Source organism: Lacerta agilis, chromosome 1, assembly GCF_009819535.1.
Source record: "Lacerta agilis isolate rLacAgi1 chromosome 1, rLacAgi1.pri, whole genome shotgun sequence".
Taxonomy (NCBI): domain Eukaryota; kingdom Metazoa; phylum Chordata; class Lepidosauria; order Squamata; family Lacertidae; genus Lacerta; species Lacerta agilis.
In genome coordinates this window covers 36,491,969-36,516,680 of record NC_046312.1, presented here as the reverse complement: position 1 = coordinate 36,516,680, position 24,712 = coordinate 36,491,969, and the positions used below count along the sequence as shown (strand labels likewise).

General features: G+C 43.8%; 1 protein-coding gene across 1 annotated transcript in view; it reads right to left on the bottom strand.

Annotated features, from left to right (window-relative positions):
* The window catches only part of STXBP6 (syntaxin binding protein 6), a 94,175-nt gene extending 71,912 nt beyond the window's left edge, over nt 1–22,263 (bottom strand). The window contains exon 1 of the mRNA XM_033144411.1: nt 21,985–22,263. The gene's annotated coding sequence lies outside the window, so the exon portion shown is untranslated. The remainder of the gene's footprint in view (nt 1–21,984) is intronic.
* Between the last annotated feature and the right edge of the window lie 2,449 nt (nt 22,264–24,712).

Below are 24,712 nucleotides of genomic sequence, written 5' to 3'. Positions count from 1 at the left end.
TAGATACATAATGCCCTGTCTTGCAAAAAAAAAAAAATACAGTGTGGAAGACTGTTATCATCCTTGCAGCATTATTCAAGAAATGCAGTTAAAGTCTGGACAAAACCATTTAAAGCTCTCAAACTGAAACATGAAATGCAAGAAACGTTATGTTGTCCATTGTGCGAGGCTAACCACTATAAGCTTGCGAAGAGTTTCATAAGCAGCCACATCAACAGTCTGCACACATGGGGTTGCATCCAACTAAATTTTACTCTGAAGAAACTCACTGAAATTAATGGACATGACTAACTTAGGTCCATTCCTTTCAATGCGTCTACTCTGAGTAAAACATTTCGGGGGGTAGAAGCCATAGTTCTCAATGTTGTGAGTGAACATGTGTGATACAGGGGAACTGCACCTTGTGTGAGGATTAGATTCCCAGGGTTACACGTATACACGAAAACTGCATATAGCCAAAATAACCCTTGGAGATGCCCATGCCTCCTATAAGGCAATCAGTGAGGAGAAAAGTCCCACGCAGCAGGCCTGGACCTTTGGCCAGCAGTGCAGTGGCTCTGAGAGTTGTGTGAATGCTCTCACAAGAGCACTCGTTTTGTGCTGGGTCTTGGCTGTTTTTCCCAGGCAAAGCCACTTTGGTGCACCCTGAGAGCAGGGTGCCTTTTGCTCTCAAAAGATCTCATGGGAAATCCCCACCACTCCCAGAGCCACTGAGCTGCTGGCCAAAGGTGCCCTGCTCAAAAGGTATGCCAAGCAGGCCTTGCCCAGGACCTCTGATCCTTTCCCTCCCCAGACTGCCTTCAACCACATATGGTTGAAATCACAGAATCATAGAGTTGGAAGGATCTTCTAATCTAATCCGATCCCCTGCAATACAGGAATATGCAGCTGTCTCTTAACGAGAATCGAACCTGCAACCTTCGTGTTATCAGCACCATGTTCTAACCAACTGAGCTATCCCATTTCAACTCAAACGCATGTTAAGATGCAGATTTGCTGTATATTAAATGTACTAAACCTCTGCTTCCTTATTTCTTTTGTAAACACAGAGTAACAAGAACAGACCTTTAAAAAAGAACAAAATACACCACTACAATAAAATCAGCTTTAGCACAATAAGACACACTTTTAAAAAACCAAGAAGAAATCCTACTTTTACAGGAGACTGGACTATATTACAGCCCGTAAAATCATTTCCATGCCACGCACCCTGCCAATTTTAGTTTTAAGTATAAGAAGCCACTGACAAACTTGGTCCTTGGCTGTAGAATGCAACACCTGCCCTTTAACACTCAAACCAAATAGAGTGTAATTCATAGCATCAAATGTGGAATAGAGTGGAGAACTGACAGTAGATAATTTGGTGTATTCTTCCCCACTTCAAACAGCAATGCCTGTCTCTCTTCCACAATCACAGCAGAGAATGGTCAACGAAAGGATTCCAGCTTTCAAGCTCCAGTAATCTCTATATTATGTCTCTCTGAATGAAGTGCTATTTCCTTATAGCTCAAAAAATTTTAATCATACCTTGCAAGTAGCAAATGTTAGGGGCTTCTTGTTGTTGCTACCACTTCTGAAAAGGGTCGATACAATCAATCAAGTAACAAATACAGAATATAAACCAGTAAACAAGACTATTGAGGGAATGCAATTTCTTAGGTTTTTTAAAAAAGACGTTTCTTCTTTTTAATGCAGTTAAAACCTTGGTACACAAAAGGCATCCTATGAAAATTCAACACAGGAAAAGGACATGTTAAAATCGCACAAGAAAAACATTCAATTGCAGACAGGTCTCAAATAGGTGCTCCAAGCTATCCATTTTAGTTGGCTTTTCTAGCCATTAGAATATGTCTGTCCATTCCCAACTATAGCACAGCTGGGGAACTCATGGCCCCCAACCTCATTTTGTGTGGTCCCCAGGGCACCTGAAGCTGCTTGTTTCTTCTATCGCATCTGACTTACTTCCTCGTTTTACACAAGAAAATGCCACAATAAAGTGGCAACCCTACTTGTTTGCGTTTCTCAATGCATCATTGTGAAGCTGAGGCATTGCTTCCCTTTTTTAAAGAGTACTGTACTTCCTTGCAAATCCAAACCACTAACCAACCAAGGTTGGGAAAGATGCATTTCTAAATACATCCTTGCCAGCGTACGAAAGTTACAAAAAAAACAAGTGGTGGTGGTTACAGGATAAAATGGTATGGATCTAATAGCCAGCACTGCTAGAATGTATTTATGAGTCATCTGTTGCAGTAACATGGACTCCTCAGTTTCCAGTAGGTGATGCCTTGTATTCAGTATGTAATACCACATTTCAAATTGCATTCCTTAAGGATTGTTTAAGAAGGAACATGATCCCTATGCCCTAATTCAATTCGTTGGCCAAAGTTTATTAAGTATGTTTGTGGGGGTAGCCTGCGGATGGGACGGCCGGTAATGCTGGAGTCCCGCTCCCTCCGCGCCATGAAAAGGGTCCGCTGGCCACGATCTGAAGGTTTAGCTTGTGAGTTCGGAATGTTGTTGCCTCGGAAGTTTTCTGCGAGCGTCTGTGAGTTCAAAAAGGTTCCAGAGAAGAAGAAGAACCAAACTAAAGGATGGCCAAAAACTAGGCGGCCAAATAAAAGGTTTTAAAAACGAAAATGAAATAAATACAACGGAGACTGCAGTCTGGTGAAGAAGCCTACCGCTACCCTGCATGGTTGGTTTCAGTTTCTCTTTCTCTCTATGCTTGCCACGCAACGATGATCTTACTCGGCTTGCCTCGCGCTTTCTCCACCCCACAACAGGGAGCGGCTGCTATTTATTGAATGGTCAACCAATGTCATAACAAGTATATCAACCAATTACAATCCTGTTACTGTGCTAAGTTTAGGCGGGAAGAAGACTAATGACCGTTACCTTATTTAAAGTTAGACCGCCTTTTTTACAGTGAGCTGCCTGTCGGATCCTTTTTACCCTTCCTTACAAGGGCGGAAGGATATTATAAAGTAAACATAAATTAACATAAATTAACATAAATAGACATAAATAAACACAGGTGCAAAGGCACCTATGAAACATATTCCCACATATGTTAATGCATTTTTCTATTCTATTAAAGAGGGAGAGATGTGTATTTTTTATTTCTATAATGAAAACTGGGAGAAATAATTATAAAAGACAGAATTAATAATAATAATTTTATTACCGTATTTTTGCTCCATAAGACGCACTTTTTTCCTCCTAAAAAGTAAGGGGAAATGCCTGTGCGTCTTATGGAGCAAATGGTGGTCCCTGGAGCTGAATTGCCCAGGGGCCAAAAGAGGATCATGCTTTTTATTTTACAAAGAGAAAAGGGAGTGTTGAAAGGACCCCGCTCAGCAGCTGATCAGCAAGAGATCGGGAGAGAGATAAGAGTCCCTGCTCCCTTTCAGCCCCGCCCTCCTTTGTTGAATGTGCTGCAGAGGGAGGTTGTTTGTTTCCCCAGCTACATGTGACTGTCTGATTAGATTATCTGTCTGGAAACTGTAGAAATGGCTCCCTTTCCTTAAGATTTTTCAGAAATGTGAGTTAAACCTCATAAAAATGGGGCTTTTCCTCTTTGCTTTTCCCCCTTTGCAAAAGGAGCTTTGCTTTTCCCCCTTTGCAAAAAAAGCTGCAAAACCTAGCTGATCCTCGGGGGAAAAAACCCAGGGCTTTTCCCTTTGCAAAAAAAGCTGCAAAACTTTTAGCTGATCCTAAAAAAAGCCTTTTGCCTTTGCAAAAACAGCTGCAAAACTTTTAGCTGATCCTCAAAAAAGCCAGGGCTTTTCCCTTTGCAAAAAAGCTGCAAAACTTTTAGCTGATCCTCAAAAAAAAAAAAAAAACCCACAAAAAGGGCTTTTAGAGGAGGAAAACCAGAAAAATATTTTTTTTCCCTTGTTTCCTCCTCTAAAAATGAGGTGCGCCCTATGGTCCGGTGCGTTCTATGGAGCGAAAAATACGGTATTTATACCCCCATCTGACCCTATATACCACATTATTTATACCTCGCCCTATATAACACATATAGAACAATTATTGCTGAACCAGAACCAGCATAGCTTCCATAAGGGTAAGTCTTGCCTACCTAACATTTTAAGAATTCTTTGAGTGTGACAGTAAGCATAAGATGTGATCCAGTTGGTATTGCGTATACTTAAGACTTTCAAAACGTTTTTGACCAGTTACAAAGACCCTCACCAATTACTGCAGAGTAAACTTAGTGGTCAAGAGATAATAGGACAGGTTCTCTTATGGAAATAGTAACTGGATAAAGAACAGGAGACAGGGGTAGGAATAAATGGCAAGTTCCATGCTAGTGATCCTTAGGCAAGGAATTAAAAATAAAACTGTCAATATTAGGCTATAATGCTGTTAATGCAAAGCTATGGTGCAAAGATGCTTGGAATAATAGTGTGTACAGCTGTGATTTCCTCGCCTCAAAAGGAGTGTTGTAGAGCTGGAAAAGATTCAGGAAAGGCCAACCAAAATGATCAAGGGAATGGAGAAGCTCCCTTAGGGAGGCAAGATTACAACATTAGAGGCTTTCTAATTTAGAGAAAAGATGCATAAGAAATGTGTTAAACTATGCACGTTGTGGAGACATCAGACAGAGAGAAGCTGTCATTCATAGCACTAGAACTCACACACCTCCACAAGTGGGGATAGCGCTGTCGCAACTAGTATCCTACCTGCAGGTTACCCACAGGCATTTGGTAGGTCACTGTGAGAAAAGGATGTTGGACCAGATGGCTGGTCTTATTTAAGTGAGGATTCACAACAAAATGCTGCTATCATCCCCAGTCCCTAACAGGAGTACAGTGGTACGGGTTAAGAATTTAATTCGTTCTGGGGGTCTGTTCTTAACTTGAAACTGTTCTTAACCAGAGGTACCACTTTAGCTAATGGGGCTTCCCGTCGCCGCTGCACCGCCGCTACACGATTTCTGTTCTCATCCTGAAACAAAGTTCTTAACCCGAGGTACTATTTCTGGGTTAGCGGAGTCTGTAACCTGAAGCATCTGTAACCCAAGGTACCACTGTACTTGTGTCCAAGGGTCTAGGTAACATAGAACAGGAACTGCTTTGCGTTTTCTGAGGATAAACAAAAGGGATCTCCCATTTCTTATCCTCTGAAACTACTGTATCTTCATACATACTGTGGGGAAGAGACTTTTTAAAACTCATGTGCATGGCACATATTCCACATCTCCACTTCCTATATACTGTTAGGAGCTTAGCAGGTCAATTCCTCCCTATTTAGCTCTTCGCCCCTCTCAACATTTCATAGCTTTAGTCATCTAATAGAGCATGCTTGGTTATCAGGCTTTTTGGTGATGGTAGTTTTTCTTCTATTTTAAGTTACAAATGAATATACATCTGAACTTCTCACACATATTCATTCATAAGCCTGTGCTGTCCCATTTCTGCATTCATCTGTGATTTTTAAATTATATATATTTATGCAAATTTTTGTCACATACATTTTCTAAAGGCAGGCTACACTAAAGTAATGGTTTCTAAACCACTTTTTGGAGAACTGTATCACAAAATTTGGAGAAGTAAAAATAAATAAATCCAAAGAATAATTATGTTCTGATACATATACTAATCCAGGACATGCAAATCACATCAGTTCAATTTTAAAAATGCTGATTGAATAAAATTCTCCTCTATTTCTACTACTGTGTATCTGGGGAGCCCTCTTGAGAATCTAGAAAACACCACCATGCCTGTGGGTGGCTCTGCTTGCAGGCAAACCAATACAGTGGTGCCTCGCAAGACGAAATTAATTCGTTCTGTGAGTCGTTTCGTATTGTGAAAATTCCGTCTTGCGAAGCGCGGTTTCCCATAGGAATGTACTGTGGGGGGGGGGGGAATTGCAAAACGTTTTCGTCTCGCGAAGCACGACCACAGAAAAATTCGTCTTGCAAGTCACCTAAAAAACCGCAAACCCTTTCATCTAGTGAGTTTTTCATTGCGCGAGGCATTCGTCTTGCGAGGTACCACTGTAGTCATGGGACCACTAAGGCAAGTACAGTGGTACCTTGGTTCTCAAACTTAATCCGTTCTGGAAGTCCGTTCCAAAACCAAAGCGTTCCAAAACCAAGGCGCACTTTCCCACAGAAAGTAATGCAAAGCGGATTAATGTTAGAATGTTACTTGGCTTCCCAAGTATGTCTAGAATGTCTAGAATGTTACTTGGCTTCCCACCAGTCTCCTGAGCACAACACAGAGATAGAAAGCTAATGCCCAATTTTTCAGGAGAGGCAGGAAGCCAAATTCAGAGGAGACAAAATTATAGCATGGAGTTATGAGTGCCTCTCTTGGCTGTCAAAGGAGTTTCCCCTGAGGGTAACCTACTGGACAGGAGAGAACTGCCTTCAGGGCTGCAGTAGCCCCTTTGTTCCAACGTAAAGTTAATTAACAGCCCTTCCATTCCTTTTGCTATGGAGATGGGAGAAAAGTCAGCATTTTTAAACAAAAGGATGGAAGTGACTTTCCTCTACAACCTTGCAATTAGATGGTTCTGTCTAGGTTTAGGTGAGTCGAAAGCACCAATGCCAATTCTCTATGCTATGAACAGAGAATGTTGTGCTGTGCACAGATGTGGGTCACTGGGATAAACTGTCAGCCAGCAGATCTAGTGTTTACTGCAGTCTTAGTCATGGTGTTGCATCAATCATGGCACAAACACGTTTGCTGTGATGAGGAAAGCGAGGTGACCTCATGAAAACAGAATGTATCCAGCTATTTCACAAATGCAATGACAACACAGGCAGTATGCAATGCTGTCATTTGAATAATGACAAATGAGGGAGACTAATAGGTTACAATGACAGAATCAGCATGGGTTCACAATCAGCATGGATTCACATGTGCCTGTTACCTAACATACTTCAAGCATGAAACCATCGATTTAGTTAAGTTATGGATTGTATTCAACTAAATCCTACTCAGAGCAGACCCACTGAAATTAATGAACCCAAGTTAGTCATGTCCATTAACTTCAATGGGTCTACTCTGAATAGGACTATTGCTGAATACCACTCTTTTTTCCTACCCCCCTCCTAACATTTGGTTATTAAGAATGTTTACGATCTGTCCTTCACTCAAAGGTCCCAGCGCCCAAGCCAACATATACATTAAAACAAAATTTAACCGAAAGCTAAAAACAAAATACGACAACATCAATTATAGTTGATCACAGCATCTCAACAAAGTAAAACTACAAAGTGGCAGTTATGCACCATTTGATGCTGAAAGCTTGCAACATTTTTTAAAAAATAAAAAGAGCTGAGTAGTCCATTCAAATACCTTTTCATCTTCTGAAAACAGTGAAAAGTAACACTTAGCAATGGCAATGGGTGTAAAAAACCATTCATGATTACGCACAAAAGCTGATTAACATTAAGCTAAAATGGCAATAACTTTTTAATGTTGCCATTAGCGATTGATCTGTACCACAAGTATAAATTGTACCAACCAACATAATTTTCTCCTTTGAAGCTGTTGCTCAAAACACTCAGAAAAGCTGCAGTAATAAATTAACATGGTTCAGTAATGGTTTAAATTTTTTGTACAGCTTCTCTCTGTGTCACATTCTCATACACAGCGTTTATAAGAAAAAGATTCATGAATTTCGGTTGAGAATAATTTCTTTTTCCAATAAGCCCCAGTTTGTGACTATCTAAAAATAGGTAAACCTTTTAGGACGATGGGTCCTTGTCACAAACTTTCACATGCATTAAAAGCCATACCAAACATGGGAAGGCTTCCAACTAGTTTCTAGTTCTGCCGGTTTTTTGTGTGGAACTCTGTACGAAATAGCTGCCGTGAAGACGAAAAGATGAAATTAAAGTATCCCTGAGGCGAGAATTGACATTAACACCACTGGATCCAAGTGAGCTTTTATTACCTTTCCACTCTGTAGCTCAATTACTTAAAAAGTGAAGGCAGTAAACAATTCCACATAGTCTATAGTTCTATGGTACATTCACAAGCAACAGAACTTGGGGGGATTCGTCCTTCCTGCTGGCTAGTCTTCTATCTCTCCCATCACCCACAATACCAATTTCTCCCACCAAACATACAAACAAAAAAGCTTCCTCAAGTCTCTCGCCACCTCACCTACCTTACTTCCCCTCACTCTTGTTCAGAGACATAAAGCAAAGTTATAGTTTGGCATTATATCTGAACTTTAACTGTTTTCTGAGGCACTCTTTGAAGCTGCTCTGCAAAACACCGTTTGTGCCACATGTGACCTGAGGTTATAGCTGTATTTACAGCAAATGACAAATCAGAGTTAGAGCTATCTCTGTTCTGCCTCAAGAAGCTGTTGCACTCTGTTGAGTGAACATGGCGAGCTTCATTCTAAAGGGATGGAAAATAAAAGCAGACAAAGTGTCTCTAAACCAGATTTGCCTGCTGTATGTCTATAAACTCAAACTACGGTGGGGGTACTTACACCACAGCTATCACAATCCAAGGTTTGGCATGATGTGTGAGACAGCGCATGCATGCACACCCACACATACTTGGAAAGACTGTTTCTGTGTGCTAAAAGTAGCACAAGCAACTTCCTGCATTATGCAGGACCTGCATCTCTCCCCTGTTGGGAAATCAATGTGATTATTGTTAAGATTTCTGGAGCTTAAACTGCTAATGGCTCCTACTGCTTCCCCCCCCCCCTCTCCTTCGCATGCATGAACCAGTTCCAAGGTAAAGCATCTCAAAGACCAAGTTCTTGGCAATCCTAAAAAAAAATGAGTGCAGGCTGTAAGAGAATATGATGCTAGTACTTATAAAACTGAAATATTTTTCCGTCCTCAGCACAAAATTTTAAAATCATTTTATCCTACCTTCTCACTATGCTCAAAGCAGCTAATTAATCATTGTAACAGTCTTCTGAATTGTCCTTGAGATAGACTGTCCTCAAGACGAGAAGAAAAGCTCCCAAGTTTCTAAATTTCTGTTAGTACCAAAACCATACAAAGACAGGAATGAGCATGGGTCAGAGATTTTCAACCTTTTTCAGTCCATGACTCCCTTGACCAACTACCATATATTCTTTCTGCAGCAGCCCTGTGGGGCTCAGAAGCCCAGTTATGTCACCCCTTGCCTGCAGAGCTGGCAGCCTCTCACCCTTTCCCAAACACCCTCCCTTGTGGAGTGCTCCCTCAGCCTCCTCTCCCCTCTCCTTGGGAGTCCTCTGGGCATCTACAGCTGCCGCCCCAGTCTCTGAGCTGCCTCCCTTGCCCCAAAGAGAGGTGCCTCCTCACACTGCTCTATGGGGGCCTGGGATGCAACTCCTGGGCAGACCTAGAGGCACCATTTGCCTGGGGAGCTTTGTAGCTAGGGCTTTGGGAGGCAGAGATGCAAGAGGGCATCCAAGGAAGGAGGGAAGAAAAGAGGGACAGAGGCCAGTGCTACCTACCCACAGCACCCCTGAACATCATTCAAGGCACCCCAGGCACACAGGTTGGAAACCACTGGCATAGGTGATTTCCTTCCTGTACAAACACTTAAGGAAGAGTGGATAACCAGGTCACTAGTGCTTCTCTCTCGTCAGTGTTTCTTTCTCTTCTAACAGAACTACAATGCATATGCAAGTCATGTCACAAAAGGTGGATTTGAACAACTTGACCCTCTGTTTATTATTATTATTAATTACTAGCTGACCCGGCCACGCGTTGCTGTGGCTCATTTTGTAAAATGGAAAAGATGCAAAAGAGAAAGCGCATGCCTCCCCACAGCTTATCCTGCTGAACACCCGCCTGCCTCCTCTCCATATTTCCCATTTTTGCTTGCCTCCCCACAGCTTCTCCCGCTGAACTTCCGCCTGCCTCCTGTTTGTCTTTCCCCCGTTTTTGCCTGCCTCCCCACAGCTTCTACCGTTGAACTCTTGCCTGCCTCTCCGTATTTCGTTTTTGCCTTCCTCCCCACAGCTTCTCCCGTTGAACTTCCGCCTGCCTCCTGTTTGTCTTTCCCCCCGGTTTTTGCCTTCCTCCCCACAGCTTATCCCGTTGAACTTTTACTATCTCCTCCCCCCCTCTGGAAACCTGATACATGGTACAGTCCGCTCTGGCATTCAGAAGGGACCATAACGATGCAAGGAGGGGTGATGGGGAACTGGTAGGGTCCTTATACATTTGTGTGCGGCGCTTTTTCCTCTTCTGATAACTGGAGTTTCGTTTGTAAAGTGATACAGCAGTGCAGAAAGGATTGTGTGTTGTGTGTGGAGACAGGATAGGGAGCGAAGCATAGTTGCTGAGCTTTCTCATCCTACATCCCCCCCCCCGCCATAAGGAATGGTATGGCCCGGGTCTAAAAACCTTTTCCTGCCTGGAGCTGAAACTTCTAAGAACATTTCTGTCAGGGGAAGGAGAGTTTAGGCCTTCCTCTTAACTGTTGTTTTTTTTGGGGGGGGGGGTGGTAAGGCACTTGGCAGAGGCTGGGGCTAGGGAGATTAATAGGGGGTTGTCCCTGCTGTCTGAAAATGGCAGAACTGAGGTGAGAGAACATTTTTTGGTCGGCGCACAGTCTGTGACGCTGCCCTGTGATGAGCTGTTCTATTGGTTGTTGTTCAAAGTCTTCAGTTCTGTTGCTGGTAACACGTAATGTGTGCGCCATTTTTTGGCCTTTATTCTATATTTTAGGCATGATAGGTGTGGGTTTTTTGAATTTTTATTATGCTAGATCCTTCCCCCATGGTCATGTTACGCTTTGTCCTAAATTTGATGTGATTTGGTCCAGTGGTTACGGAGCAAGGTGGTGTCGGCCGCACACGCAATGGGAACATTTTTATTTATATAGATTATTATTATTATTATTATTATTTACAATAGGTTAATTTTTTGAAAATTTCGATTTTCGCACAATTTAGGCCAATGCAATTTCAGCATCAGTTTAGAAAAAAAACCCTCCTGTTTCGCTTATTTTTCAACCAATTGGGCTTATTTTGGTATCAAAATAAAGCTAATTGTGGTCTCTTTCAAAATAAGGTATAAAAATGGTATTAAGTGCCACAGAAAAGGGTCACTGACCATCCAAAGTGATTTTTTTGTCATTTCCCCCGGTAGGTACCATAAGCCATAGCACATAAACCACAACTAACACATGTATCATACTTTTGTTGTAGAATGGGCTAACCATGTTATGTTTTTAAAAATAAGGAGGGTATTTTTGTGGTTATAAAATAATTTGACAAAAAAAAATATTACTTTTTTTGGACAGCTTTTTTGGACCTGGGCCTAATTTTGGACCAAAATAATATTTAAAAATTTAATTTGAGGTTATCTCATAGGTATCTACACATTTTTTAAAAACTGAAGAAAATCTGAGTCACGAGAGCATGGCCGAGTATTAAAATCAGGTGATTTGGCGTGGAATGACCCATAAGTTTTTAGCAAAGAACTGTTTCTTAAATAATCAGCAAAAGGAAATCTGAGCTTAATCCAATTAGTTATTATTCAAAAACGAGTCCTTACAAAAACAGACACATACCACTACACCACAACGTTTATTTATGCTAGAATCAACATATAAACCAAGGATGTAGGTGGCTTATATTATTTATCCCACCTGTTGCATTTCAAATGCAAATACGTAAGTGCTAGGAACAGCTCTGGCTACACAAAATTCATGTATATAAAAATGTTAGGGGAAAAAATATTAAGTTCTGCAGAAAAAGAACTCCCCAGACAGCCAATGTAGTGTCATTCAACTTCCCTCTTGAATATGCAGCACGAACATCTTCCTCCCTCTCTCAAGAACTTGCTGCAGCTGTATCAGGATTTTTTAAATTTTCATTTATTATAATAGAGTGAAGCAGTAATGGAGTAAAAAAAAAATTGCCCAAACATAAAATTTTCCAGTGTGTTTTTTTAAAAAATCCACAGAAAATTTTCCTTGTCGTAAGTTCATTAGCAACAAGAAATTGATGCCAACTACACAAGTTGCGCTGTGCTAAACTCCATTGCTCTCTAGGGCATCAGGAGAAAGCACTTTGCATGCACAAGGTCCCAGCGTCAACCCCTGGCATCTTCAGGTAGGGCTGGAAGAGGACCACATCTGAAACTCTGGAGAGTCACTGCCAGTCATCGTGGGCAACACTGAGCTAGATGTACCAAAGGCCTGACTTGTATAAGGCAGCTTCCTATGCTCCTAGTAGCCTAATTTTCACAGGAAAGCTTTCCTAAAAAGCCACATCACTGGAATGCAGCTATGAATGAGTTAAAGGGTGAGGACAAGTGGGAGAAGGAATACTTAAGCCTTTCAGCTATTCTTCTTCTCTGGTTTTCCCACCGGTGCAGGGGAAAGCATATGGGGTCCACAACTTTGTGTATATTTTCCCACAATACTTGGGAATCCACAGGGGAATTATGAGTGAAAAAATAAATGGGGGGGCATAGCTGTCAAGTTTCAGATTTGAAAATAAGGGATCAGCAGTCTCACCTATCCCGGGGACAGTCACATGTCAGTGGTGGGCGGAGCCAGAAGCAAAAGTGGGCGGAGCAGCAATGTAAACTCCAAGCGGGCTCGGGCTCGGAGCGGAGCAAAGAGGAGGGCAGCCAGCAAAGAGGAGGGCAGCCATGTGCTCCACGCGATGGAGCCCCATCGCCTTCTTGTCTGATCCCATCAAAACAGGACAGGAAGCAGCAGCTGCTCAAAGGCAGCCAGGCTCCATCCGCCAGCCAACCCTATTGGCCGGCTGAGGGGCTCGGCGGCAACGGATAGGGGCTGGTGCAGGGGGAGGAATACACCCCCCTGTAAGCACGGGAAACGGCTCCCACTTGCTTTGAGGGCTGAGGCTTTTCTCTCCAAGTAGGCGAGGTCTTCCCACCCAGTCCCTGGCCAGCAGGGGAGGAGCTGCTTCCATTAAAAATGGGAAATTTAAGGGAAATAAAAATTAAGGGAGAGCAGCGGGAAACTGCTTGGAAATAAGGGAGAATCCCGGGGAAAACGGGATACTTGACAGCACTTGGGGGGGGGGGGTCATGAGAAATACATGTGCCTAAGCAACACTAAAAACCAACTAGAGCCTTTAACAATTTTGTAGGAAAGGTATGCTTATGTCTGAGTGGCTGTAGCACATCACAACCGACAGCCAATCCTATGCATGTTTTCTTGGAAATAAACCCCACAGTGTTCAGAGGACCGGTAAGTATGATTGCAGCTTTTAGTTTAACTCCAGGAAGCATGAGGGAGGGCGTGGAGGGAATTTTCTAGACAGATGGGTTTTTACTTTAATTTACTTGCAACAATTAATTTAACACAGCTCGACCCTGGAGGTGAATAGGCATGTGTGCAGTGTACATGTGGTAAACTCCATTCAATCTAGCCCCACCACTCTCGACAGGTTACTGCTGGTCTTCACAACCATGCTGTGCTTTTAGGCAGACCCAACAGCATTGTGAAGAAGAGGTCAATGCCAAAACAATGTGAAAATATTTCCTGTATCATTTTGACCTACCCTTCCTCATGACTAAGGAAAAGGAGGCTTGAAGGGTCATCCAAAAGGGAAAACACTCCAAAACCTAGTAACAAACAAATATGTAATAGAGTCCAAAGTTTTAAATCCCAACAACTTCGAACAGATTTGACCATATGCATTTTTGGATCAACACAAGATGAATGTAAAATTCACTTTATAGTATTCATATTCAAATATTTTTAAAAGCCTTATTCTCAATAACAATTTTGATCTTCAAAGGTAGGTGTGTGCATATGTTTCTATAACCAATTTCTACAACTTCCAGCTACAAGCAATATCAATTTTAAATGCTTAAAATATTCAATCAGCCTAGGCAAGGAAGACTAAAGTCCATTCACTGCTTAACTCTGTTTGTTTTGCTCTTGCAACAATAAATCAAACAGAACTTTGTGAACAATTATATGAAAAAGAAATTCATGTATTATGTGGTGTAACAAGTACAAAAGTAAAGTATAACATCAGATAAAGCATGCATTAACCCCCCCCCCCCAAGTTTTCTCTCTCACACTGCAGTGGAACAATAAAAGAGACTTGGTTTATTTGATGATGTTGTAAAGCCAAGCTTTTTTGTTTACATGTGCTAAGGGGATTATGGAAAGACCGATCCAATATTTCCTGAGAGCATTTTGGCAGCAAATATTTCCTGGATTTACTGGAGCTTTTTCAAATTAATGCTGGGTTTTGTCCTTCTACGAAAGTAAGTTCTTACTGCCCCCCAAAGCAAGATTCTGTGTCCTTTATAAACACTGCTCCTACGTCATACTGTTCACCCCAAGATACACCAAGCATGGGGGGCACATTCCATTTTCTGTACTAGCTGCCCCTTCTTTTACTTCCTGCTGGTACCAAACATGGCAGACTATGGAGACCGTGGGAAAATAATCCTTATGAAGTATATGGAAGGTGAGCAGAAAAATCTGACCTGAGCCAGCCAGCCTTCCCCATAGTCCTCTATCATCTAAAGTTGAGGAAAACACCTCTAGAATGATATTTGTGGGACTATAATAGGGGTGATAGAGGTGACTATGGGAGCAAGTTCCATAATTTAACTATGTATTAAATGAAGGAGAACTTCCCTTTATCTATTCTGAACATTTCCACAATTAGCTCCATTGGATGTCTACCATTTCTAGAGTCCTTGGTGGACTCCACTTTCTACACCTCTCCATTCAGAGAACAGTCGATTTATTCCCACTCACTGCTTACTATTTAACCAAGTCCTGATCTACAAGAGCACATCTCCTCTTTTTCCATGATTGATAAGCTTACTCAGGAGCCTTTTGTGAGGTACTCTTGTCAACTATGTCAACTGAATCACCTCTACCTATAAGCCTGTTGACATTCTAAAAGATTCATGACACAGGACTTGCCCTTACAGAAGCCATGCTAGCTCTGCTTCAACAAGGCTTGTTCTTTTATATGCTTGGTTATTTTATCCACAACAATGCTTTCCACAAGTTTACCCAGGACAGATGTTAAGCTAACTAGTCTGTGATTTCCAGGGTCTTCCACCCCAGATCCATTTTTTAAAAAATGGTAATATATTGACTATCTTCCAGTCCTCAGGTATGGAGGCTCACCTGAGGGATAAGTTACATATTTTTGGTAGAAGAGAATCAATTTCATATTTGAGTTCTTTCAGAACTCTCGGGTGGATGCTATCCAGACCTAGTGATCTGAAATACTGTATTTTGTCTTATTTGGCTGAGATGATCAGTTCATCTCTTGCTACCGCTATCTGCCTCAGTTCCTCAGATTACCCTCTTTCAAATGTTCAGGGATGTGCTCTATATCTTCCACTGTGAGGACAGATGCAAAGATTGCATTCAGCTTCTCTGCAACCTCCTTAAGCACACTAATGACTCCCTTGTCATTCAAGGATCCAAAGCCTCCCTAAAGAGTCCTTTGCTACTATTATATTTAAATATCTTGTAGTTGGTGGTCTTCATGTTTTTAGAAATGTGCTTCTCCTATTCTTTTAGTATACTTTATTGTCTGGCTTGCACTTTTTTTGTTCTCTTCATTTGGACAAAATTCTCCCCGCCTCTCTTTTTAAAGAAGCCTTATTGCCTCCAATAGCTTCTGTAACTCTGCTTGTGAACCACACTCTCACCCTCTTGGTCTTTGTGGTACCTCTCCTTATCTGCCACATACACTCCACTTGAACTTCTAATATTGTAGAGTTGGAAGGGACCACGAGAGTCAAACAGTCCAACCCCCTGCAATGCAGGAATCTTTTGTCCAATGTGGACTTGAACCCACGACCCTGAGATTAAGAGCCTCGTGCTCTACCAACTGAGCTATCCCAGCTATTTGTGTTTTCAAACAACTTTCAAGCCATTTTGGAGTGATCTGACCCTCTTGATTTTGCCTTTCGGCTTCCTTTTTACCAATCTCCTCATTTGGGGGGTGTTTCCCCTTTTGAAAACAAATGTGACTGTTGACTGACTGCGTAAGTTACACTGGAGAAATTGTACCTTCGTGTACTGCGATTTGTGCTCTTCATTTTAACCTGAAGGGGCTAAAGGTATTGAGGAGTTAAGGTCATCATCATATCCCACGTAACAGGAAATTGGTCAGTTATTTTGCCAGTGACCAGCTAAAGCATACACAGAATCAGTAAGAAAAATGGAAAACATTTGTCTTCAGCTAGTATTATGTAGGACTATAAATGTATGAAGGGAAGGCCCTTACCAGTGGCTCCAAAAACGTATCAGTATTGGTAAGATTGGAAGAAGGGGGGCAGATTTGGCAGGGGTGTGCGAATGACTGCAGAAATCAAATGATACAACAGAAAACAAAGTGATGAGGAAATGGGGGAGAAAAGCTATTTGGAATACCAGGTGGAAGCCTGGTGAAAATCTATGCAAAATTTTAATTAAAAACATATTCATTCTACTTTTGACCTTCTTAACTGTCCACCTTAAAGCCCCTCTTGCTAACCAAAAGGCCTCATCATTAGCTCTTTGTGTCATCATGTAAGAACCATACAATCCAGTGACATAACAAAAAGTTCTAGCAACCAATCATTTGGTTTAAATATAGGGAGACTCTAGACCAACAGTTATCTATCCGGCTCCCAACACAGCTGCTGCTCTCAAGGATGTTGCCCTTACTTTAGGCATCAGACACTTTCTACCAGCCTTTTGTCTGTGTTTCAGAATGAGAGGCAAGGTGACTGTTAAAGGGAGCATGCCAAGCTTTCCTTCTGTTGCTGTCATGCTGGAACAGATTACAGAGAATGCCTTGCCTGTGTCTCTTACCTCAAAGGGGTAATCAATGCTCTTGAACCTTCAACTCTTCAACTCTTCCACAATTCAAAAATACAAAAATATTGCTGGCCAGAAATATACGTGAACACTGGAGAATGTCACACTAAAATCACGCTGCTCAAACAAGGATGTTTGCTCACATTATAGTGAGGAAGCAAGCCCCTCAAGTTAAGCATTTACAGTCAATGTGTTTTTGTTATATCAATAGTTAGACTGGTGAGGATTCAGAGACAGCACTGCATGAGACATTCCCAAAGAAATTAAAGCTAATTAACATTCCTCGCAAACTTCAGAGGACAGGAAATCACAAGGGCATCCACCCTACTGCAGTATAAATCATGCTAGAGACTATGGCATCACAGGAAGATATATATGCCTGATCCTGTTTCATATTGTAACTGGTATAGTAGGTTTGCTTAGTGTGCAAACATTTGTGCCTTTTTCTGTTTACTTTTCATGGGCCTAGAGATTTATTTGGAACATGACACTTTACTGTCAAGTGTATTTGAGCTAACTTAATCACAGCGAGTGGCGCTGGGCTTGCCGATCAGAAGACTGGCAGTTCGAATCCCCACGAGGGGGTGAGCTCCCGTTGCTCAGTCCCTGCTCCTGCCAACCTAGAGGTTTGAAAGCACGTCAAAGTGCAAGTAGATAAATACCGTATATCGCGGCGTACAAGACGACTTTTTAATCCCGAAAAATCTTGTCTAAAGTCGGGGGTCGTCTTGTATGCCGGCAACATCTTGGGACGCTACGCGGAGTTCCGTCCCGCCGCTGGCTGCGTGCGCAGTGTCAGCGTGCGTGCGCAGTCTCAGCCGCCATGGAGCCTCTTCCTGCCGCTGCCGCTGCCTCAGCCGCCATGGAGCCCGTGCTGGGCGTGGGCGGCAAGCGCGGAGCGCTCCGTGCTGCTAGAGGGGAAGCTCTCCCCTCCGCTTCAGCCGCCGCCATGGAGCCCGCGCTGGGCGTGGGCAGCAAGCACGGAGCGCTCCGTGCTGCTAGAGGGGAAGCTCTCCCCTCCGCTTCAGCCGCCTCCGCCGCCATGGAGCCCGTGCTGGGCGTGGGCGGCAAGCACGGAGCACTCTGTTCAGCTAGAGGGGAAGCTCTCCCCTCCGCTTCAGCCGCCGCCATGGAGCCCGCGCTGGGCGTGGGCGGCAAGCATGGAGCACTCCTCTGCGGCTAGAGGGGAAGCTCTCCCCGCCGCTCCAGCCGCCGCCGCCACCTCAGCCACCATGGAGCCCGGGCTGGGTGAGTATACCCCAAACTCTGTTTTTCACCTTGAAAAGTTGGGGGGTCGTCTTATACGCCGAGTCGCCTTGTACGCCGCAATATACAGTAGATACCGCTCCGGCGGGAAGGTAAACAGCGTTTCCGTGCACTGCGCTGGTTCGCCAGAAGCGGTTTAGTTATGGTGGCCACATGACCCGGAAGTTGTACACCAGCTCCCTCGGTCTATAGAGCGTGATGAGCGCCGCAACCCCAGAGTCGTCCGCAACTGAACCTAATGGTCAGGGGTCCCTTTACCTTTACCCTTTAATCTACTTTTTTACTTATTTTATTCAGGAGGCAGTAGGTGACATTTGTGAGTATTGCAAAGATACTAACTGATCCCAAAGGCTACGGCGTACATGAATTGCAGTCATTTCTCTAATCAAGAGCACAAAGAAAGCTACTGAAATATGTGACTTATAAATACAGTAAGATTATGATTTTGGGGTAGTGGCTGCGAAGCTAAAACTCAGTGAGTAAGTGGCCTTAGGACTCTCTCAGATTCAGTGCTCTCCACCTGGAATATGGGGATAACACTGGAATATGTTACAGGGTTGCCATAAGGATTGCACAAAGATGACATACATGAAACACTTTAAACACCCAAAAGCAAATGCCACGTATCATAGTGGGTGGTCCCAAGTCTACCAGTTTTGAAGTGAAACAGGCCCACCCAGAAACAAAGCAGTGGTTTCTGCATACCTGGATGCCTTAGTGACACAGAAACAACATTTGTAAGTTTAAATAAATTTTTAATGGCCCATTAGCATCTTAACAAGAACCTACAGTAAGATATGACCCTATAGCAGGCATGGGCAAACTCGGCCCTCCAGATGTTTTGAGACTACAGTTCCCATGATCCCTAGCTAACAGAACCAGTGGTCAGGGATGATGGGAATTGTAGTCCCAAAACATCTGGAGGGCCGAGTTTGCCTATGCCTGCCCTGCCCTATAGATAGGCTGCTTCTCAGCTACATTTAGCAAAAACTTCAAGCATTTCTAGCAACCTGTCATAATCCTACTCCTTTGGTTCAGTAGACAGGGTGAATACAGCAATATCCAGGTAATATGGCTGGAAACACACAGGAGACTAGTTAGCTATGCTTTAGAAAGCTAAGACAACTAACAATTAAAGTCATTAAAATTGAGTGAGTCTGTGTGTGTATTTTTTAAAACAGCAACAAAAGATACACTGCAGTGAAGCCTGGGCTGAGAGGGGCAGAGGTAAAAGGTGACAGAAGCCACAAAACCAACAGGGGGTTATGATGCAAGTTTTCTTGCATTTTAATTGCCATTATCCACAATGATATTTCAAACAAACAACACACCCCGAAGTTCAGATTATATTGGTTACTCAAAGAACACCGAGATGGGTAAGTGGAGAAGAAAATGCACAAACTAAAAAGATGCACCTCAATCACACCAATGTGTATTGCCCTCATCACACAAACCAAGAGTTTGTGAAAATCTGGGAAGCCAAAAATCACATTCTACCAATCTTCTGCATTAACAGAAAAATAGCTTATGTTGAAAATATCAAGTTCGCATCATGAGGTCTTGTTCCTTAATAACATCTCTTACTGAAATTACTGTGCCATGCCACAGTACAAAGGGAAAATAAAAGGAATTCCTAATCCAATAATTTCCTTCTTGTATTTAAGTCCACATGTTGTGAGAGGTACAGCCAGCTAATATAAATAATGCTTCCCTGCCAAAAGTTCTGCTCAGTTTAGGCTAAGCTCCAATTGTGTCAACAATTCAGTTAATTGGAAAGGGGCTTTTTCCTGAGCTTTTAGTGGATCTCCTTTGAACTCCAAGATACAACTTCCCAGCTCTTCAAAACACTTCCTTTCACCCCAAACAGCCAATGAACCAAAGAGAAAGGGAAAGGTCACCTTCCTTTTAGAAAATAGTTTCATAGCTGTGTTTGGGGGGGCGGCGGCAATTACAGGTATATCACAAAAAGGGAATAAGAGAAGATTAGAGTTGCAAGACAGTTTTATACCTCTAAAGCAGCTCAAAACAGAAGACAATATAGGAAAATGGAAGAGATCGTGCAAATGAAAGCTCCTGGGTGTTCTGAAGGTCCAACATAGTTTTTATACTTCTATTCTTAATGCTACTCTTCCTACTTGCAAGTACCTAAAAGGTGACTATTGTAAGAAATGCTTCTATGCCTTATTGAAGAAAATCTGGATGGTGCACTAGAGGCCCATTATTCACAATGAAGCAGAACAATATTTCAGAATACATGCCAGAATCATTCTTGTCACCAACTAGAACTCCGATGAGAGTCTTACGTACATGTATTTGCTTTAATGGCAAAGGTACATTGGTTTTGCTGCTATTTGAGCTAAAAAAAAATATGACAGCAACTTGCTTGGGTCTCAAAAATAAATGGATGGTATAAGAAGTCAGAGAGATACACATGAAGACAATTTTGTTTTTAATGGAACAGGGCAAGAGATAAAAATGAAGGTTTGTATGTTTTAATTAAAAAGTATGTTTAGCTAAGGCATGGACTTTTGCTCCACTTTAAGCATACTCTTTAGCTCTTAAAAAATACCCATGCTGGATTTGTAGCTGTGTTATTCAAAGCACATGCAATGAAAAAAATATTAAGTGTGGTAACATTATCAGCTTCAGTCAATATATCCTACAGAGCTACAATCCAAAACACAAGATTAAATGAACTCTGTAGGATTTAAGATGACCAGCATCAGGCTATTAGACCCCAGCATATCTACTTGATTGCTTACAAACGTCCTCAGCATCGTTGGCTTGACAGCAAGGAGCAAAACACCTAATAATCTAGGGGGGGAGGGGGCAAGGAGCATCCATTTCTAGACTGCATAAGAATTTCTTGGACCAATTCCCAACTGGCTTCTAAGCTGCAAGTCCAGCTTCTGACTAATAGTGTGTCATGCATTCGACTGTGGAGGGACAAAACACATGCGAGAGACTAAAACGAAATGCAACTTCTTCCAAGAGTTGAGCAAAGCTCCCACGGGCAAGCTCCCCAACCCCAGCAACATTCTGCTTAACTGAGCAAGGATTAGGAAAGAGTTAAGAAGCCTGCTCTGTGCACCTTTGGCTCCAGCGGCACACCCCCTCCGGCCAGGAATGAACGGAGTGGCCGGATTCCAGACGAAAGCCTCGCCGATTTGGCCCCAGGAAAATGGAGCCAGGCCAGCCCCGATCTCCCGGGTTCGAGACGAGTTCCCTCCCGCCCTTCCACAAACCCCCGTTTTACGCACCAGGAAGCGAAAACCTTTCCAAGATCCCTAGAAGCCGCTGGGAAACTCGACCAGCCAGCCGAACTTTTCCTTTCTTTTTCTGACAGCAGATACACTCAACCAACAACAACAACTACTACTACTACTACAGCCTGAAAAGCTGTGGAATGCGTGTCTCGATCCTGATCCAAACCTCGCTCACGAAATCGCACCAGCGGGACCATTTTAGGCGCACGCACCCCACCCGCAAAGCACGCTTCCAGCTGTATCAAGCCGAACCATCCCAAGCAAGTCTCTCTCTCTCTCTCGCCTCATGGCGCAAAGAAGGGAGGCTGGACGGGGCGAGCCTCCTCCAGCACCACCCGAACCGGACGCAAGGCGCTCCTTCCCGGCAGCGCCAAATGGAGAGTCCACCTCCTCTTTCTCCTCCTCCTCCTCCTCTTCGGGCTTATCGTTAACTGGGCTCCAAAAGGTGAAGGGAGAAGAGGCGGGAAGGGGCGCGATGCCTCTCCCCGGCGGCCAGCTCCTCTCCGCTGCCGCCGCCGCCGTTCTTCCGAAACGACCCACAACTTCGGCGCGGGAAAAGCGCGAGGGACGCTCCGAAGAACTACTGCGGCAGGCGGCCAAGGCAGGGCGGCCCCTGCTGCGCCTGAGGAAAAGGAGGCGGAGGCGGCAGCAGCTGGAGCTTGCAGCCCCCTGCACTGACTGGGACCTACCTTCCCGCCGCTGCCGGTCCTTCAAGCCTTCTTCTCCCCGGCTTGGCTTTTTCTAAGCGTGGGGTGGGAACGCGAAAGGGCTCCCGCGCTCCGCGCTGGCTGGGAGCTGCCGGGGGAAGCTACAGGCGAGGCGCCCCGCTGCCACGCACTCCGGCTCTTCGCTGGGAACAACGGCGCGCGGGCAACACAAACTCTCCGGCTCCTGCTGCCCCGTCAGGCTCTTCACTTGAGCGGCTCTCAGGCTGCTTTGCTTCGCCGCCAAGAACAGCGCGGCGGCGGCGGCGACGAGGCCACCCAGATGTGAGCCAGAGGCGGGAGGGGAGCGCCACGTGCCCGGGCAGGGGCCAATGGCGAGAGGGAGGCTCGGAGCCTTGCCGCTCCTAAATGCAACACACCCCGCCCGCCTTCTCGGCCGGGCCCATGTGACCACGTCGCGGCTAGAGTTCAGGTGAGGGAAGCGCCCTGCAGAAGCAGTCGGCAGGTAGGCGGACTTCCTGCCCAGGCAGGAACACTTGGGAGTTCAGCTGTGGGAGCAAAAAATTTAGAGGGGGAAAAGGATTGAACAAGGGGATGGCGGGAGAAAAAACAACAACAAGGAATAGAAGAAGGGAAAGGGTTAAGAGAAATAGGTACAGGAAGAGGAGGAAGGAAATAGGAGCACGGAGGAATGTCATCCAAAACAATACTTCTGGTTTTTGGTTCAGGTCAGGGGCGGCCCAACACATTCCGCCACCTGAGGCAAAAAAAGGAATCATAGAATCTTAGCGTTGGAAGGGACTCCAAGGGTCATCTAGTCCAACCCCCTGCAATGCTGGAATCTCAGCTAAAGCATCCATGACAGATGGCCAGCCAACTTAGGCTTTAAAACAGGTGTGGCCAACTCCCAAGAGACTGCGATCTACTCACAGAGTTAAAAACTGGCAGTGATCTACCCAGTCAAATTTGTTGAGGTATTGTTTGGGAGGAAGAAAGCCCCCTCCCACATCACTGGAGAAGCAAGGTGATGCAGTGACAGTGAGATCTCACAAGAGCTCCCCAACAGGTGCCTCAGCTAGCCAGCCGTCCACATTGCCCCAGCGGCTTAGCGTGTTGTCCCAGGTGCACCCCCCCCCCCAAGATCCCCATTGAGCAGCCTCTGCACCCTGTCCACCGGCATGTATGTGTGTAACATACCATGCACAGCACTGAACTCCCCCTTGATGTGTGTCCGGCACAACCTGCCACCACTGCCACCCCCGTCCTTAACTAAAACAAAATAGAGTGGCATCATTACTTCTGAAGACCTTGAACTGAGGCTGGGAAGTTGCTTGGAAGAGACTGCTGGGAAGCCACCTGTACCACCTCCCCTGGGCTCTGCTTGGTGGGAATGGGAGCCATACAAGTAAGAGACAGCAATGCTGCTCCTATTTCCATACCTTTGTCACACTTTCTGGACAGGCTCATGGAGAAGGCAGAGTTGCAAACAGCTGCCTTAGCCCTCTCACTGCTTCATCACTCACACTCTGGGTAGTGGAGGGTAGCGTTGGTCATGGAAGCAACATCTGACGAGAACATTTTGCAGTCAGGGCACCACCACAGAGTAGGTCCTTTCCTGCTGAACTTCAAATGGCATCAGCACAGCCTGTGCCTACGCTTACTCAGAAGTACGGTATGTCCCATTGAATTCTGTGGTGCTTACTGTTCTCACATGGGTTTGCAGTCCAAGGACTTAAGTGTGACAAACTCTGCTGCGTGGGATAAGGCTCCTTGTTTCATGTTCAAAGATCAGATTTTAAAAAGCAAAAATTTCAGGTTAATGTTTTGATTTTGGAAGGTTGGCTGATATTTCACAACACATAGTGCTTTAATGTGCTTCCTATACAATGAGGTTTAAAAGATGGCTATTATGCAATATGATGGTAGCTAAATAGTTGATCTTTCAGAGGTTGATGACACTTCACTTTCTGCATCCCAGTTGTTTTCAATGCGGCTCATGTATATGTAGGGAATTAGCCTGTCCTTTTGATAAAAAGTTGACCAATGAAAACACTGCAGATGAATTTCTGAGATCTATTCTGTAGTTTCTCTGCTACAGTTTAGCCCATGCCCATGGCCTGCTCTTGCATCTTTAGTTGTATTAATATCTCTGCTCTTTCACGGTGAAATCTAGACTCTGCTGAAGTTAATAGCAAATTTCCCCATTGGTGTCAGTAGGCCCCTTCACTGTTTAATGGAATTCAGTTGTAGTGTACAGGTCTTTACAAACCCTATGCATAAATCTTTGGACGCCCCATAGAGTCATCCACCTTTATCCAAAGTGCTATATTCTGCATACATCACTCCGTTTGTAAAATGACAGTTCTAAAGCTGCTTTTAGAATAAAATAACACTCCTGTATGGTAAGCAAGCAGTAATTTACAGATAAGGACATAAGTACAAGGTAAGGCAGGTTATTCGCTCTCAGGGTTACAAACACACACATTAAACTGACTAATCCAGCAACTGAATTTCGTAACAGGTTAGTATTTGATATTTTGGACTGTGATTGTTTTCAGGACAGTTAACCTCAATATGTAATTGGTTTTGATGGTGCAATAAAGGGAAGAGGAGGCAGATTTTTTTATCATAGTCTTATTAAAATACTGAAATTGCATTCAAAAAGCAACCATTCAGAACTTAGTATAGAAAAATTGCTGCAGTGATAAGAAGTACCTAACAGTGTTAGAGTTGCAAACAGCAGCAATAAAAA